This window comes from Mus musculus, chromosome 8 (assembly GCF_000001635.26).
Source record: "Mus musculus strain C57BL/6J chromosome 8, GRCm38.p6 C57BL/6J".
In the NCBI taxonomy this organism is placed as follows: domain Eukaryota; kingdom Metazoa; phylum Chordata; class Mammalia; order Rodentia; family Muridae; genus Mus; species Mus musculus.
The window spans coordinates 107,808,460-107,826,243 of record NC_000074.6 but is presented as its reverse complement, the minus strand read 5'-3'; the positions used below and the strand labels follow the sequence as shown (position 1 = coordinate 107,826,243).

At 43.7% G+C, this 17,784-nt stretch overlaps 2 long non-coding RNA genes across 2 annotated transcripts in view; one reads left to right on the top strand and one right to left on the bottom strand.

Moving 5' to 3' along the window:
- Positions 1 to 17,784, top strand: part of Gm39242 — a 33,909-nt gene that overhangs the window by 8,094 nt on the left and 8,031 nt on the right. The gene's annotated exons all lie outside the window — the stretch shown is intronic.
- Positions 2,954 to 17,784, bottom strand: part of Gm42040 — a 44,094-nt gene continuing 29,263 nt past the window's right edge. The window contains exons 2-3 of the long non-coding RNA XR_879157.1: positions 4,754 to 5,002; positions 2,954 to 3,389 (exon numbers count right to left, since the gene is read on the bottom strand). This is a non-coding gene — a long non-coding RNA (predicted gene, 42040). The remainder of the gene's footprint in view (positions 3,390 to 4,753; positions 5,003 to 17,784) is intronic.

The window sequence follows — 17,784 nt, the reverse complement described above, 5'->3', positions numbered from 1 at the left end:
TAGCAAAATAAGTAGGACCTGTAATCTCAGCACTGGGAGGCTGAGGCAGGAGAAAAACAGGGAGTTGGAGGCCATTCTGAGTTACATTGTGAATTCTAGGCCAGCCTGGGCTACATAGAGAAACTATGTCTAAGAGAGAGAGGGAGAGAGAAAGGAACAAAGAGAGAAAGAGAGAAAGGAAGGAAGGAAAAGGAAAAGGGAAAGGGAAAAGGGGGGAAAGGGGGAAAGGGGGAAAAAGGGAAAAAAAGAAAAAAGGAAAAAAGGGAAAGGGAGGGAGGGAAGCAGGGAGGGAGGGAGGGAGGAAAAGTAAACAAAAATGGCAATACATACATATGCTCTCTACCTTAGACCGAGGTTCCCCCTCAGCCCACCCCCCTGTATATTTAACTCATGTGTAGATTGCTGTGTGAACAGATCCTGCAGTGCACTGTTTCAAAAATTATGACAAGAACAGTCTATACCTGCCTATAGCAGATACAACTCTTTCCCTAATTTTTTTGTATGCTGTTGAAGCCCACGAATACAGAAGCCACAGATATGAATGGATGGCCACATACCCTAATTTAAATAATTTTTCACATGCAAGCAGAAACAGACTGGTTCTAAAATAACTGGTTCAACCCTCAAAAAAAGAGAATCATGGAGGCTAAAGGCACAACTCCATGGTAAAGAGAACTTACTGCTCTTGCAGAGAGTCTGGGTTCAGTTCCCAGCACCCAACTTGGTAGCTCACACTGCCTGTAACTGTAGCACTAGGGAACCTCTCTCTGGTCTCTAAGGACACTAGGTACAGATGTAGTATACTTACGGACAAGCAGGCAAAACGCCCACACAAATAATCTAAAGTAAAAAAAATTTTTTTAAAATATGTATACTCAGTATGGACACCTTCTAAACGTTTCTGAAAAGACAAACATTAAACTAATTGGCAGAATCTTTCATAGCAATTATGACTTGTAAAAAGGCAAAAACACGCGATTGATAATCACTCACGAGGGAAGAAGGACAGGACCTGAAATCTGAAATAACAAATCACTGACTACAACAACATGTGTCTCAGGAGCATCCCGGCCCTCGACTAATAAGATCACAGAGGAGCTGTGTTTCCTGCAACAGAAAAATTCACTTTTAGTGGGTAGGTGTGGCTCTAAAAAATTGCCACATAATTTAGAGATCTGCGGGAATCTTTGGTATTTTTGGAACCTGGTGGAGCCTTTGGGGGTAAAAAAAGAAAAACTCATCACAGCTCCTTTCAGTCTTGGAGGAAGCTGGCACTTCTGCAATGGAGTTGTTAAACAGCCTGGCCATGCCAAAATTCATCATAGCACTGCCCCAGGGAGGCTGCGAGCTGCCTGACCCAGGAGCTCAGAGCGCGCCTGGAACAAAAGGCTAGCAACAATTTCAAAAGGATCCCTAGGAAGCATCCGGGAAGATGCGGGAGTGTCGAGGTGGACTGCGACAAACAGTGGGAGCTGGGAAGTGCTTGCTCGCTGGCTGAGGAAGGCAGAGCGCGCTGTGGAGCTTAGGAAGGGGGTGACTGGGCCGAGCAGGTTCGCTGGCAGAAGCCGCACACGGGATTGCTAGGCAATGGTCAATTTCCACACCATCATCCCAGAGTTAACTACAGAGCAGTGAAGATGGAGTATTGTGAAGAATGCGTCTCACACAGAGAAATGACAAAGAGAGAAAGGGAACAGGGGGGCAAGAGAAAGGGGGGGGGGACCAAAAGGAGGAAGCAAAAAAAGAGAAGGAGAAAGGGAAGAAAAAGGGGGGAGGAGGGGCAAAAAGGATGAGGGAGGGGAGAGAACGGAGAGGCAAGAAGAGAAGGGGAAGCGGAGAAAAAAGGGGGAGGGAGAGGGCAAAGGGAAGGAAGAGGTGAGGGACTGGGAGAATGAAGTCAGGAAGGAGGCAAAGAAAAGAGGGAGGAGATTAAAAGATGTGCATCAGGAGCCAGCGAGGGCACCGGAAGAAAGGAAAGGAAGTTAAAGGTCAAAGGGCAAGAGAAGAATTTGAAGAAAAGGTTTAGCAAAACAAATTTCCAGAAAGGCTGGCCATTTGTGTCAAAAAAGAGTGGTACCAGTGATTGCGAGCATCCAAATTTCTAGCGGTTCATTATTTTATTAATGCCATTCGGGCTTAACACTACTACCCCAGGACTGTAAATAGCAATGATAAGGACATCCAGGTTGGCGTCAATGAAGCTGAAGGATTTTATGTAAAACACAGCCTACAAGCAGAGAGATGACAGCTTACAAACCTTTACATCACATTAAGGAAAAGCCTCGCAAGGATCCACAAACAGCAGTCTTAATATGCAACAGCATTCCCTGCCCTGATGTCCCTATAGAATGATTTGTAATTCCTCTACATGTAAAATAACAAGTCTCCACACCCAAGGAGCGTAGTAAGAAAGTTAATGTATATTTAAAGAGCATGTTACGTTATCTTTAGCCCTATCCCCCACTTGTTTTCCAAAGTGAATAAGTTTATTTAAAAGAAAGAAGAAAGAAAGAAAGAAAGAAAGAAAGAAAGAAAGAAAGAAAGAAAGAAAGAAAAGAAAAGAAAGAAAGAAAGAAGGAAAGAAAGAAAGAAAGGAAGAAAGGAGACAGACATGATTGCTCCACTTGGTTTGGATTAAGAAGAAAGATTTTTTCGGGTTTTGGTTTTGTTTTGTTTTTTTGTTTTTTTGTTTTTTGTTTTTTTTTTGTTTTTTGTTTTTTGTTTTTTGTTTTTGTTTTTTTTTTTGTAGCTATGAGGGAGAGCACTGACAAGAAACGTCAGGAAAAGTCCAGACTAAACTGGGCCCTAGAAACAGAAAGAGAGAGAGAGAGACTGAGGGGAAGGGGGAGAGAAGAGAGAATCCAAGGGCCAAGAGAACAAAAAGCCAAGAACCCCAAAAGGATCAGTAGCCAAAATGGCTATGGTTTTACAAGAGTCAGATTCTGGAGACCGGGAAGCCCAGACCAGGCCTGGGCTAAAAACTTTAGGGTAGGAGGCAGAGTATGTCAGCTGGGAAGGGCGGGGAGGGGGAGGGAGGATGCTGTGCCAGGTAAGGACTGAGGGAGACTGGCAGCCAGAGTCTGCCAAAACTGAAGCTCAATTTTGACTCACAGACTGTGTATTTAGAAACCAACAGTGCTAGTGTAAAAACAGGGTGGTTGCTTTTGATCATCTTCAAATTAGTCACGATAATTACTGTCCCGTCATTGAAGTTCACGGTCCTGGTAGACTGGATGTCTTCGGGGGCATCTTCGGCTTCCAGCAAGACAAGCTTGGGGCTTTTCTGACCCACCACTGGCCACAAAGGTCATTCTGCCATCTCTTGGCTTGGGGGATGTCATGATTTTGTTCACACTTAGTAATGTGCATATGTGTGCCTCCCCTCATCCCTAAAAATAGCAAAATCCAAAGCAACTCAAGTTCATTGTGTTAATATTGTATTTATTATCTGTGCATAGTGTGTGTGCATCTCCCAGATACTTTTGGTCAACTCTCACTTATTGATTTATGCCTAACACAATGTATATGTTAAGTAAAACATCATCGTTACACCACACAGTACAGAAAACAGCGATGTCTGGGAGAGAGCTTACATATGTTCAGTCCTGACTTTTCAGAAGTTTTGGTCTGAGGTTAACTGAGTCTATGGGTTCAAAATCCACATCCATGAACAAGCAAGGGCGTCCTCACATGCACACACGCGCGCGAGCACACACACACACACACACACACAACCGCAGTGACTACAACCAACTCTGCCAGGTGCCTTATCTCTCCAGATGATAGGTAACGCTTTCCTTTCCTTAAAACAGACTCCAGGTACGTTTTTTAGTTGTTTTTGTTTTTTTGTGGTGTAACTTGTTTTGTTTTGGGGAGTTGGAGGGGCTAAAGCTCAATTTCAATGATTCGTTTCCTATCATGGAGCCAGGTAAGATGGTTTGGATGTGAAAAGCTCCCAGCAGACTCCCAGGTTTAAACCCTTGGTGACCCAGCTGGAGGCCCTGCCCCAGACTGGGTCTTTCCTTCACGCCTTTCCCAACACACCAGACTCTATTCTGGAAACCAGGAGCCGAAATAAGACCTTGCTCCCTTGAGTCACCTCTGGCAGGTGGCTGAAGCTCGGAGAAAATAAACTAACTCATCAGTCGAGAGACAAAACTGTAATTTGAACTAGACTCTGAATCCAAATGCCCAGCTCTCACAATGTGAGTTGAAGCAGTCCGAGGGGAGGTTTCAGCCCTCAGGAACGAATGGCTGGGTTGTGAAAACTATACAATTTGAGCCGTCAGCCACTCTTTAAGGAATACCGGATGTCAAAGATTCATGTATTCACTTTGAAACCAAACCCCACCACGCCACTGAAACAACGGCCTTGCCAGTAAGTCTGCTTTACTTCAAAGGTTAAGTAAGCTTGCAAATGCCAGCAAGCATACTTTGGCTGAGGTGGGGTCATGGTCTCTGCAATCCCCTAACCTGAGAGGGTTGCTTAATTGTTTGTCCAAGGAGAAACCTAAGTCCCTTTCAAGCACTACCTCGGGTAAGCGTTGCCATGGGAAAGCCTGAGTAGGCTACATTCCATAGTGGTTGTGCCTCTGTGGGTAAAGAGCGCAGGGAGGAATCTTTGTAAATTGTTGCCAGCCACACCCTAAGCCCAGGCTCCTGCCTCCTTTTATGAACGACCAGTCAAGACAAGAAGTGTGCATGGTACATTAGAGAGCCTCACCATTTAACACCACAGCTGAGAGAGTCCTACCTTTGTCAGTGGGTGGAAATAGATGTAGGATGCTAGAGTCGGTCCACTCTAGCCTTTGGAGGAGTGGAGTGTGACAGAGAATTCATACATAGACTCTCTGGCTCCAACATCATTCTTCAACAGAGGAGTTCATCAAACCCTCCTGCCTGGCCTGTAACTAGATGCGCACATTTCTGTGTTGCCCGTCTGTTTTGAGCTTTCCTGGGGTGCGAAGCCTGTCAGATCACTGGAGCCAGCAATATCTTCATCCTGGAGGAGAAAACGTGGGATACCAGTGCAACCTCTTGGCACACCAATTGCAGAAGAAACAAAACCGAAGTCCTCCACAGACTTCACGAAAGCCTCTTGTCAGGGAAGTCCTGTCCCACCCCAGAATTCCCCCCAGAATGCCCAGTTGCTCCCACGGAGTAGAATCTCCAAGGCTGCTAGGATGTGGCTGCTTCTTAGCTTCTAAGTGTGAAGTGATGTTTCCTATTACCATTTGACTTTCTCGGGGAGAAAGTTTTGGCTGTAGGATACCTTTCTGCTTGGGTTTTTTCACTGTGACAGCATCCGGGGTTATCAAAGTCTGAAAGGGCACAAAATTAAAAAGAAAGAAAGGAAGGAAGGAAGGAAGGAAGAAAGAAAGAAAGAAAGAAAGAAAGAAAGAAAGAAAGAAAGAAAGAAAGAAAGGGAGGAAAATGTTTCCTATTTTCTTTCGTGATAGGATGGGCCCTGAAGCCCTGCTGTAGTGCTCATCATCAGAAACCTTCCCTTTTGTTACATCTGGGCCTTCCTGGAAAGAACGGAATTAGATAGAGGGGAGGGGGGAGGGGAGGAGGCGGCGGCTGGGGTGGGGGATGGAAGAAGGCTGGATGGAGCAAGAATATATTTTCTATGTCTGGATAAGGGAACGGGATTCCAGGTAATTGCCTGGTTTTCTCATTGTTCTCGGCTGCCATGCTGAGATTCATGGAGGGGGCTGAAAGGATCTTTTTTTTTTTCCTTTCTCTCTAATTCTTCACTCCCTACACACACCCTCCAAATCACCCCTCCCCCCTTAATCCTTCTCCCTCCCCTCTCTCCCCTTCTTTTTCCTTTCTAAAGGAGGGGGGGGGTAATTTGTCTGTTTTATTTATGATGCAATGAAGGTATGCTGCTCTGTCAGGGTAGTCTGACACTGGTCAACCGGTCTGACAGCCTAAGCAACTGCCTTCATACTCGGATGAGTGGATATTTTAACTACTTGTGTGCTGGAATAGACCTCCAGGTTTTGTCGAGATCCACTGCACTCTCCTTTAAAAACAAAAACTCTTCTGTTACAGGTCAATTAAGACCAAAGTAGGAGTACAACCCTTTGTCCCATATCTGTACCCCGAACTACACAGGGATGCCAAACGCCACTGAACAAGATTCAAAACTGAGGACTCTGGTGGCAGACAGATCTCTGAAGACAGTCTTAGGACACCTCTCTTTTTAGCAGCCTAGAACTATCTTGAGTCAAGTCCCCAATTGGGGTGCCCTGTTCAGCTATCCAACCCACAAAATGGGGTGAGTATCACTGAGAGGGAACTGTCTAGCTGCCTCCCCCTCTGAATCAGAAATGAAGGCACGGGTCAAACAGCCCCAGTCCCGTTACAAGCAAGGTTGTCAAGGGCAGATATCCTTGTAAACCATCCATGTAATGATTTTTATTCTAGGACGGCCCCCAAGTTGCTATGGAGGTGATAGTCCACCTTCTAAGTTTGCAATAGCACTCAGGGTGGGGACCGTTCACAACTGGGACTTTTAAGAGATAATTTAACTCAGCGGCAGCATGGTGAATGCCCAAGAGATCATCTCCCTGCATTGATTCCTGCCCAGCTCGCTAAGTGCTGCATAAGCTGGTTCCCCAGGTCCACTGGCCAAATGCTCTTCCTCTTGCATTCAGAAGTGTGTGCATCCTTACCTCTCCAGACCACAGAGGGTCCACTTGCATCTGCCTTCCCTTTCTCTGTTCCCTGTTGCTTTGCCACCAGCAGTTTTATTCTCCTTTCCTGACATTAAAGGACACACTGGATTTTAACAATTAGACTTTTGATTTTTCTCATTTAAAACAAAAAACAACAACAACAAAAAAAAAACAATGCTCAGAATTCAGCCCCAGATAACCTTTTTTTTTTTTTTTTTTTTTTTTGGTCCTGCAAAGGGCTTGTGGGGCAACCCTGTAAAAGAACCAATAGAGGTTTCTGCTGGATAAAAATATTTTTATTTTAATAGACTACAAAAGGAAAAGAGAGCTAGGAAGAAATACCCACTCCCAACAGGTTCAGAAATGTAATGTAATGCACACAGCAGGGGCAGACACAAAGACCCCCGCAGACAGGGAGTGTGATGAATGGCCCTAACCACCTTGTATTTATTTATATTTTTTTAAATATGCATTTGCCTTTCATCTGCAAATGAAAGGAATGGGAAGAGAGTGGGGATTCATTCCAAGGGATGTCTTTGGTGTAATAAGAGCAAATGCAACATTGTAGACTCGTGAGGAATTAAGAGTCTGGCAAAGGCAAGGATCCAGAATGGCTGGAAAATCCAAGTCCCCTTGCGGATTTGTTTGCACTGCACTGGTCTATGGAAGGTGGCGAGGAAAGCCTAGCATGAGGCCACCCAGAGACAGAGATGGGGACCACAGTGCTAGATGCTTCTAATTTTCCAATCAAATATGAAAACTCATACACATACCTTTTTTTTTTTTTTGAGAGGAGCAGAGAATAAAATCTTTTAATGGTTTTTTTCTTGTAACATAAACTTAGTCTTAAAATTCTAGGAAAACTCTTTAAAAGTCGAGGCTTTAAAGTCAGTACAGAATATGGACACGTACAGGCTGAAATGTAGTTTTTAAATTTTCAAGTCTTATAAAAGTTGCCTGTTCCTTTTTCTGTGTGTGCTCTGTCCAAAGTCTCAGGAGAAACAAAACCCCGTGTTGGTGACATGCGCCTTACAGTACGTAGACACGGTGAGCTCGTGTATTTCAGCGAGGATGCTAACTCACAAAGAGTTGACAAGGTATATCTCACTAGCCATGGAAGAAACTGGGCACTTCTTAATATAAAAGACTCCTGGCTTTATGTATGCATCCGTATACACAAACACATATCTAACCATTTATCTAGAAAGAGTGTGGGCTGCCCTCAGTTATATCACAGGTTGATAGCCTTCTTTTTCTTTCTTTTTTTTTTTTTTTTTTTGAAGCAAAACAACCTTTCTGTCTAATTTTCTACTTCTTCAGCTCTCAGAAAAACCTTCAAAATCCTTTGCAAATTGGTTCTCATGTGCAGGGCGTTTAATGTTTAGTATTTGAGGTGTTTTAGTCAGTGCCCACATAAAACAAGAGGACAGACCCAAGTCGATGTGTGTTTAGATAAAGAAGCAAACTCTGTGCCCATTGTTCCTGATGGCCCAGGGGACCACCCCTGAAGAGGAATATCAGCTAACATTTTAGGCTTGTTTTGAAAATCCAGAAAAGCCCCATATGAGACCTGCCGACACCAGCCATGATAGGACGATGCTGGATGATAACAATCTAACAAAGAATAAGCGTCGGCTCACTACCAACTCACCAGAACAAGATCCTTTAGCTCTCAAAGCTAAGCCAAGTTGATATTAAGACTGTCTTAGCCGATCCTTCTTGAACAGAGAATTATACGTGGACCTGGACAACCGGGAGAAAATGATGCCAATAAAAAACAGAATCAGCTATCAGACCCTAATCTACTTGTAACAGTGAAAATCCCTCCAAACAGTTGGCCCTAACAGCCATGATGGCATGGCGACTATCAATACGGCATAGAATGGATCATTTGGTCAAAAGGAACACACCAACAGGCACATCCGAAGCAGCCGAGTACTCATCAGGCCACCTACATTTCTGCAATCTCTCTGTGCTTTAAGTTTTGAAAGGTTGATCATTTATCTTTTCAAAAGAGTTTCCCAACGGCTAACAAGACGGATCAAGTCACTCTGTGTAACCTGATTAAACTTCACATGGGGGAGACTGGGCCAGTCCGAGCCCTCCCCTCACACGGTCATTTTTCTGCCATTTTGCGGCGGCTGCTCCACCTGGCTCGGGCGCAGCTGTCATAAATCGCAGGTGACACAGCTGTGCGATTTAAGATCATCAGCTCCAAAAATATAAGTTCTTTTTTTTTTTAAATTTAAATCACTTCCAGGTCTTCCTCTTCACTGAGAGACAATAGGTCTTTGTACTCACTTTATCTTCCCATGTGGTAACTGCACCTGAGCAGAACTGGGCAGTGTGGGATAAATAAATAGAGGACACTTTGCAAAATCATCTGGACATTAAATACGCATTTTTTTTAAATCGTATTTTGAGCTGCTTTAGGAAAAAAGGAGCTGGAGAAACCAGCTTCTTTGCAAGTTAATGGGCAGGCAGGAAAATTCTCAGAGCCATTTCCAAACTCGCATTCGAATCAGGGAAAACCAGTGTGAGGCACAGATCCCTGTGGCGTCTGTCCTCGGGCACTAGATTCCGCACATTTCCCCTCACGTGAGTGATTGTGTATGTAAGGAGCATTTTACATAGTTCTCTTCTGTGTTTTCTCAGTTTTTAAAAAGAAAATCATGTAAAAAGGGTTGGGGTCTTGTTAGGAATTGCTACATCCAAACTGGAGCTGACTTTGCCCACTGAAGCTGATGGGCTGACATGATCCTTTGTAGTACTGGGTTTTTCCCCCTCCCTCTCAGCATCTGCCCGAATCTCTCTACAAGCTCTTCTCTTGGTCAGCAGAAAGGATCTGTCCTCTTGGAGTCCAGGAAAAGCAAATTGAACTGTGTGAGGACTCTGCTGTAATGCATTTATCTAAGCATCAGTTAGGTGTGTCTGACCACTCTTACTGGGGTGGTTTCTACAGACTACCTGCCTCTATTTAATCCATTCCTCTCCCTGCCAGAGACACACATCAAACAGGAGAGACATATGACCAAAAGAAATACCTATTTTCTCACACTTTCCACATTAAATATCTCCAACCTCTGATAGAAGCCTCTTTAAAGTAGAATTAATTTCTGTATTTAAAAACATAACAGCTTGTGGTGTTTTACTTTGGTTGCACTGGTGGGGCAATCTGTAGGTGCTCACGTTCTTATTATACATGTATTTTAATCTACAACCCAGCCTGATGGGTCTCTTATTTTCCTAACTGCCATTTCCCTCTCCATTTGAGACCTTATTTGTTATCTCTTGCTCAATGCTTATTCAAAAAGAAAAAAAAAATTCCACTCAATCTTTTTTTTAAAAATTGGTCAGCAAGACAATATACAAAAGGACAGGAAACACACACACACCGGAGTCATGCACAATCTATAATTTTCCAATGTAGAACAGGTTTCTTTTTCCCCCCTTCCTCCTATAGCCTCATCCAAAGGAAAAAGGGGAATTATTTACATTCACAGCTTAAAAAATAATTATAATGCTTTTTTTTTCTCCACACTCACCGCTGCTGGGCACAGGGGTTTGTTTTGTGGAGAGAGACTGCCCTCTGCAGGGAAGAAAGGTTTAAAAAAAAAAAAAAACCACATCTTTCAGGCAGTCAACAATACAAGACAGCTGGGTGCTAAAATATAAACAAATAGTTTTCCAAATATGTTTGCTTGTAAGCAATTAAACTGTACTTACTCTCAGAGAGAGAGAGAGAGACTCGTCCACATTCTTCTTTTTTTTTTTTTTTTTACACTGGCTTACTCCAAAACAGCTCTAGTGTGTACAAGACAATAAGAAAGAGGTAACTTCTTAGTGGGTGTCCCGGGCAAGGTGCACGGTGGAATAAAACCGTGGTTCGGACTTCCTTCTTCCCTCAAATCAGGGTGAGCGAAGAAGAAAACAGACAACAAACCCCTAACAGTCATTCCAAAACCTGGAGAAACGTGTACAGCAAGGGCTGGAATTTTTACATCCAATCTCCCTAGATTTTTCTCCTCTAGTCCTGAGCTGGGGCTCAGGTTGGGGGTCCAGTCAGGGGTAGGGGCAAGCTTTAAATGCCTAGAAAACCAGTTTGTTTCAAGGTTTTTAGATCATGAGGTGAACTGATGCCAGCGTCACTTCACGGTATGTTTTTCAAGAGAAATGGATACAAATTGAGAAAAGCCTAATGTAGGTCGTAATAACTTTATGTGTCAGGGTGTGAGTCCGTGATGGGGATAACTGATGACATAATCCTCTCCGGGGTCCCACCCCACCTTAGCTCTGCCTGTCCTGCGCCAAATCCCCCTCGCATTCACGAGAAGGGGAAGGTTGTCTCTGCTTCTTTTGGTTTAGGAAATTTTTTTAAGGTTTTCACACAGTAGATTCTGTAAATAGGAAGGGCGTGAAAAGACGTCCCATTTGGGTGACATCTTCCGCGTCCTGACATCTTTCTAGGTGATTCCTTACACTTCAACAGACCCTTCCAGAAGACTTTGGCTCCCATTGTCGTGCTCCCCGCTGGAGCTTCTGCCGGGCCCACAAGAACTGACCTCCTTCTCCCAGTCTCTAAATGTGACCGGCAGGGGGGCTGATGGCGTGCTCATTTTTTACATCAGTCTTATAAATTGCTTTCCCCATTAATTGTATCCATGGAAACAATACATTTGGCTGGGAAGGGACTCCTGAATAAAATTTAATGGGATTCTCAAAAAAGAGAAAACGTACAAGCTGACAGACGCTCCTGCAGGCCACGCTAGCAATCTGGGTTCTCGGTTGCTACAAGATTCATTTTCTGGTCCTCAAAAACTGTTTCGAGCTGAAACCAAATTCAAGTGAATGAGAAGATAAAATAAACAACAGCAAACCAAACAAACAAAAACCCTGCCTTCTTGCATCCTTAAAAAATTAGGAAGGAAGAAGAGGCAAAAATAACCCAGCCATCCTGAACAGAGTTTAAAAAAAAAAATCCTAACATTTCTCAAGGAAGAATGATGATGAATGGCACTCGGGGGTCCTTTCTACTCAAGTCTGGCTAATATAAATATGGAGAAAACATCAGGTTCCCACAGCAATAGCCAATAGTCAGATGCTGAAGTAAGTATGGGACTACGTCAAGCTCACCACCTCCATACTCTGCACTATCCTCAATAAACATTCTAGGCAGCCACTCTGGTCCTCTGCATCTTCCTTGTAGAAAGGTACTGTAGGGTCATACTGCAAAGCTGCCTACATTGAATTTGGGAAACGTGTGGGTAGACGCCAGTCGTTATAGCATTAGTTACTACTGTGAAAAACCAAGGGTTTGTTTCGTTTTGTTTTGTTTTTAAAGGGGTGCCATCTCTTTACAGTAATAATAATAAAATCCACTCAAACCTCTTGGAGGCTTCTCTTAAAGTTAGATGGATGTGATGTAGATAAAGAAGGATGTGACTTTAAATCTAATAATGATGCATGAATTTCAAATTATCCATGATGGTTTTCCCTGAGCCTCAAATCATTTCTGCCTCTGGGTAAATAGCTTAAATTCTTTAAATATATAAAAATTCACTTTCGACATTTCCTCTATATAAATGATCCTCTCCCTGAAATGAAAGGATGTGCCTGCTGCATCAAGGCTTCACACCCACATTACCTCTAAGAAGCCTTGCGAATGAGAAATTCAGAGGAGAAACTCGGACTGGGTACAGATCAGCCAGAGAGAAGGCAAGAGATGCCTGGAAGCCAAATCCAGAGCCTAGCACAGGCTAAGCATATTCCCTCTCAATCCCTCCCTTCCTCCCTCTGGTCCATCCCTGGCTGCTGGTTCTTGGCTGAATCTCTATCCAGATGCCAGCGAAACTCAGACAAGTGAATCCAGCAAGAACCAGAGAGATGACAGAATCTTGGAGGAGCTCAGACTCAAGAGAGTCTCAAAGCCAGTCTCCCTAACGAGCACCGTGGCCAGGTTCTGTTATCCGGCCTGCCTGGCACATCCCACTTAGCATTGCTTTTGCCGCCCTTTACGGGCTAAAGTTCTTAACAGGAAGCTTGTCTTTCCACAGTAGGAACAATGACTTGACTATAAGCGGACAGATATCACGTCTCTGATATCACGGGTACACTTTTAAATTTACCTAAAACAAAAGGAGCCTTGGAAATAAATGCATGTGCTTTCGAGCTAGTGCTTCTTTGGTTTGCTTGAAGAATTGATCTTCCAGTCTTTGCACGGCCGACATAAACAGAGATGTCCTAGCACATGCAAATACATCACTCAGAAGGGCAGAGCAGGCATTGGTGGGTTTTAAATTCGCAGTACTTTCATATGATAAAGTAGTTGACAAAACAATTGAAGTTAAATTCATGAAAAAAAAAATATTTTTTGAGCAAGGTTTCTCTATGTGGCCCTGGCTATCCTAGAACTAGCTCTGTAGACCAGGCTAGCCTTGAACTCAAGAGATGGGCCTGCCTCTGCCTCCTGAGTACTGGGACTAAAGGTGTGCACCATCTTTGCCAGGCTTCATGGAAGCAGTTTCTTGGTATGGAGAAATCCAATCTGTTTATTACAAAAAGCAACAAGTTTGCAGGCCACTTATTGAAGTAATGCAATTGTCCACCATTGCCATGGCTTCATATAAGCAGAGTCAGCTACTGCTGACACTCTTCAGAGAAGAGGTGGGGACATAGCTGAGTGCTACAGCACTTGATTGCAACGAGCAAAGCCTTGTATTTAATCCACCGCACTAAATAACTTCTTTCAGGGACTGAACAGATAGCTCAGCTGTTGAAAGGGCATCCTGTTCTTGCAGAGAGCTGGAGTGCAGGACCCAGTACCTACACTGTGTCTCTCACAATTCCCTGTAACTCTAACTCTGAGGGATCTGCTGCCTTCTTCTAGCCTCTGAAGGCACCTGCACTCACATACACATTCTCTTTCTCTCCCTCTCCCTCTCCCTCTCCCTCTCCCTCTCCCTCTCCCTCTCCCTCTCCCTCTCCCTCTCCCTCTCTCTCTCTCTCTCACACACACACATAATAATCTTCAAAAACAAATCTACTGAACATCTATGGAACTTTTTTTCTTATTATTATTCCCTAGACAATAGAATATAGCAGCTGTTTATACAGCATTTATTTTGAGTTAGGAATCTTAAGAAATCTAAAAACAATGAAGTATTTAAGAGAGTGGACATAGGTTATGCCTAAACACTATGCCATTTTATGTGAGAGGCCTAGAACCCACAGACTATCCTCTGCAGGATAAAGACTAGAAAAAAATCCAGACATTCTGTGGTGATTACTTTCTTTGGAATTTTTTTTTCTGGTTTTCTACAATGACTTCTTTACCAGCATAGAGAACCAGGAGAAGTTACCATATGTGGCCACGTATCTACACCCTATACGATCCTAAGGTCAGCTTTAGTTTGGTCTTTTGTAAACTGAATTGACCAGAAAAGGCAAGGAAAAACAAAAAACAAAAAACAACCCAGCATCTAAACCAATTCATTGGTGGATGCAGAGGAGCCATGTGAAGTGTGGAGGAGCCGGTAGCCCTGGGAAGTTCTCAGCAGCTCTAAGGATGAAGCAGCCACGTGTAAATACAATTTGGGAAAACCAGAGAAACACAATCTCTGTCTTTCAAGGGAAACTCAGAGGTCACCAAATAACGGGCGTGTCCTGTGACTGATATTCTAAGAAAATAGTCTACAAAATTAGTGGTCTTCTCATTGCAACTGTGCTGAGGTGGTTTCAGAGACTATAAAAGAGAGGTCGTTTTAACTTCATTTAAACAGTGCTTGTGCCTAAAATGTTTCTTTTAAACATGCACAGACATACAGGCATAAAAGGTATATATCACCAGATGGGCTTGTCGGTTGGCGCTCTCATTTTTTCTTGGTTTTGCTTTTTGGTGAGTGCCTTAGAGGATTTGTTTTCTTTCTCTCTCTGTCTCTGTCTCTGTCTCTGTCTGTGTGTCTCTCTGTCTCTCTGTCTCTGTCTCTCTCTGTCTCTGTCTCTCTGTCTCTCTCTCTCTGTCTCTTTGTCTCTCTCTGTGTGTCTCTCTCTCCCAGAATCTGAGGCTCATTGATTTGACTAGGCTGGACAGTGAGCTCCAGGGATCTACCTATCTCTTCAGAGATTCCCCCATGACAACACTCCCAGAGCTGGATTTACAGGTGTGTACCACCCTACCCAGTTTATTGTATGACCCAAACTCAGGTCCCGTGCTAAAAAATGCTTCCAACAGATTGCCCTATGGGCAAGCTTTTTTTTTTTTTTTTGATTGATGAATGAAGTGAGGGACCCAGCTCACCATGGGTGATGGTCCTTGGTTGTATGAAAAGGCAGAGTGAGCAAGCCATGAGAAGCAAGCCACTAAGCGGCATTTCTCCACAGCCTCTATGTCTGATGTTCCAGCCTCCAGTATAGAGAGAATCTTTTGTGCACTGTGTGGAAGCATCACCTGCCAATAAAAAGCTGTTGGCCTATTAACTTAGGCAGGAAATAGGAGGTGGGAGTTCCGGCAGGGAAAGGGGATTCTGGGAGAGAGAGTCAGGTGCTGGGAGATTCGCCCCCAACACTGATGGAGATGGTCGCATGAACCTGAGGAGAGGTAACTAAGCACGTGGCAGGACTTAGACTAGAATAAACAGGATAATTGAGTGACGAGCTAGCAGGAACAACCCCTAGCTTATGGCCTAGGCATTTATTCAGAAATAATTCAGTCTCAGAGTCATTATTCTGGGGACAAAGAGGCCTGGTAGAAAAGCCAGTGGTTACACTCCAGGCTCCTGCTTCAAGCTTCTACCCTGACTCCCTTAGATAACAGACTTCAAGCTGTAAGATGAAGTAAACCCTTTCCTCCCCAAGTTGTTTTTGGTTGCGGTGTTTTATCACAGCAATAGAACCTTAACTAAGATAGGTTCTATATTTGCATGCTAGACACTTTACCAACTAAGCTGTTTCACCATCACTGAACTCTCCACGTGTTTGCTCTGAGACAAAGCCTCTCTGTATAGCTCTGGCTGTTCTGAAACTTGCTATGTAGGCCAGTCTGCCCTATATAGAACAGGCTAGCCTTGAACTCAGAGATCCCCCTGCCTCTGCCTCTGCCTCCCCAAGTGCTGGGATTTAAGGACTGCCCTCAGCTTGGCTTTTTAAATGGTTTTTGAGATTATAATATCATTATAGCATTAATCCTTCCCCCTCCTTCCTCCAAACCCTCCCATGTACCCTTACCCCACACTGTCTTTCAAATTCATGGCCTCCTTTTCTCTAATTGATGTAGTGTGTGTGTGTGTGTGTGTGTGTGTTTGTGTGTGTGTGTGTGTGCATGCATGCACGCGCAACCTGCTCAATGTATATCATGTTACTTGTGCATATACGCTTTGGGGCCTGATCATTTGGTACTGGATAGCCAACTGATGTGCTTGTTCCTTGGGAAGTCTGTTTCTTCCAGATCATCATTTCCTTGCTTGCTGTAGGTCTTTGTCTAGGGCTGAAGCCTCCGAGACTCTCCCCCCTTGTTGGAAGGTCTATTGGTACAGTCTTTGTTTTTTGTTTAAGATTTATTTATGCATATGAGTGCTCTATTTGCATGTATGCCTGCATGACAGAAGAGGGCATCAGGTGATTATGAGACATCATGTGGTTGCTAGGAATTGAACTCAAGACCTGTAAAAGAGTAGCCAAGTGCTTTTAACCACTGAGCCATCTCTCCAGTGCCGGTGCAGTCCTTGTTATCTAAATTTAATCTAGAGACTGCAAAGCAAGCTGTTTAATCAGACCGAAAAATCCTTCATTCCTTAACACAAACTAGAATTCTCACAGCATAGGAATCTATAACAAACCAGAGATATACATCATGCATGATAGCTCAACTCCTCAAACTGCCACTGGCACCCCTAATAGAAAGATGATAGATCATAGATAGATAGATAGATAGATAGATAGATAGATAGATAGATAGATATAGATGGATAGATGGATAGACAGATGGGCATACAAACAAACAGACAAAGTGCATACAACCTGTGCAAACAGTAAGGTTTATCATTACATTTGCCTGAAAAGGTTTTGATGTGTATTCACTCTTAATTTTCATGCCAAAGGAACTGAAAAGAAAATATACAGATCTCTGTTGTATGATGTCTACCACTGTCCTGGACCACATGCTTCAAAAGTCGAAGTACCGAGGACAAATGACTGTTGAGAGCCCAGCGCTAAGCACCACACCAACATCACCCCTCTAAGGCTCAGGAAACATGGTAGAGAAGGACAGAGAGACTAGAAGAGCTGGGGGGTGGGGAGGGCACTGTAACATGCTGCCTTCTAGATATGGCATGGCCCTAGCAGTCTTGAACTTACAGGACTGTGGCTACCCACACAATGTGTACACACACACGTACACACACACACACACACACACACACACACACACACACACACAAAAGGGGGGGGGCCTGGCTGAGGGGTGGGCAGAGTGCAAAGGAAATAAGGAAGTTAACAGGGTGACTATGGATATAACATATTTTAGACATGTATAAAATTATCAAAGTTTCTTAAATTTAAAAGTCAGCTGGGGCACTAGAGAAGTGGCTCAGTAGTTAGAAGCATTCACTGCTATGGCAGAGAACCTGAGTTTGGCTCCCGGCACCCACATCAGGCAGCTTACAACTGCCTATAGCTCCAGCTCCAGGGATCCAATGTCTCTGGTCTCTACATATACGAACACTCAAACCCACACACAGGCATACATATAGAATCACATGATGAATATAGGTTTTTATTATTTACTTATTTTTATTTTATTTGCATTAGTGTTTTGCCTGAGTGTGTATCTGTGTGAAAGTGTCAGAATTCCTGGAGCTGGAGCTACAGACAGCCATGAACTGCCATGTGGATGCTGGGAATTGAACCCAGGTCCTCTGGGAGAACAGCTAGTGCTCTTAACTGTTGAGCCATTGCTCTAGTCCAATTAATATATTTTTTTAAATGTCAGTTGTAATCCAAGTGAGATGCTTCTTGCTTTGCCTTCCAGGACGTAGGAGGCCAAGGCAGGAGGATTAGTGCAAATTCAAGGCCAGCATTTTTACCTCAAGAATTCCATGCTAGCCAG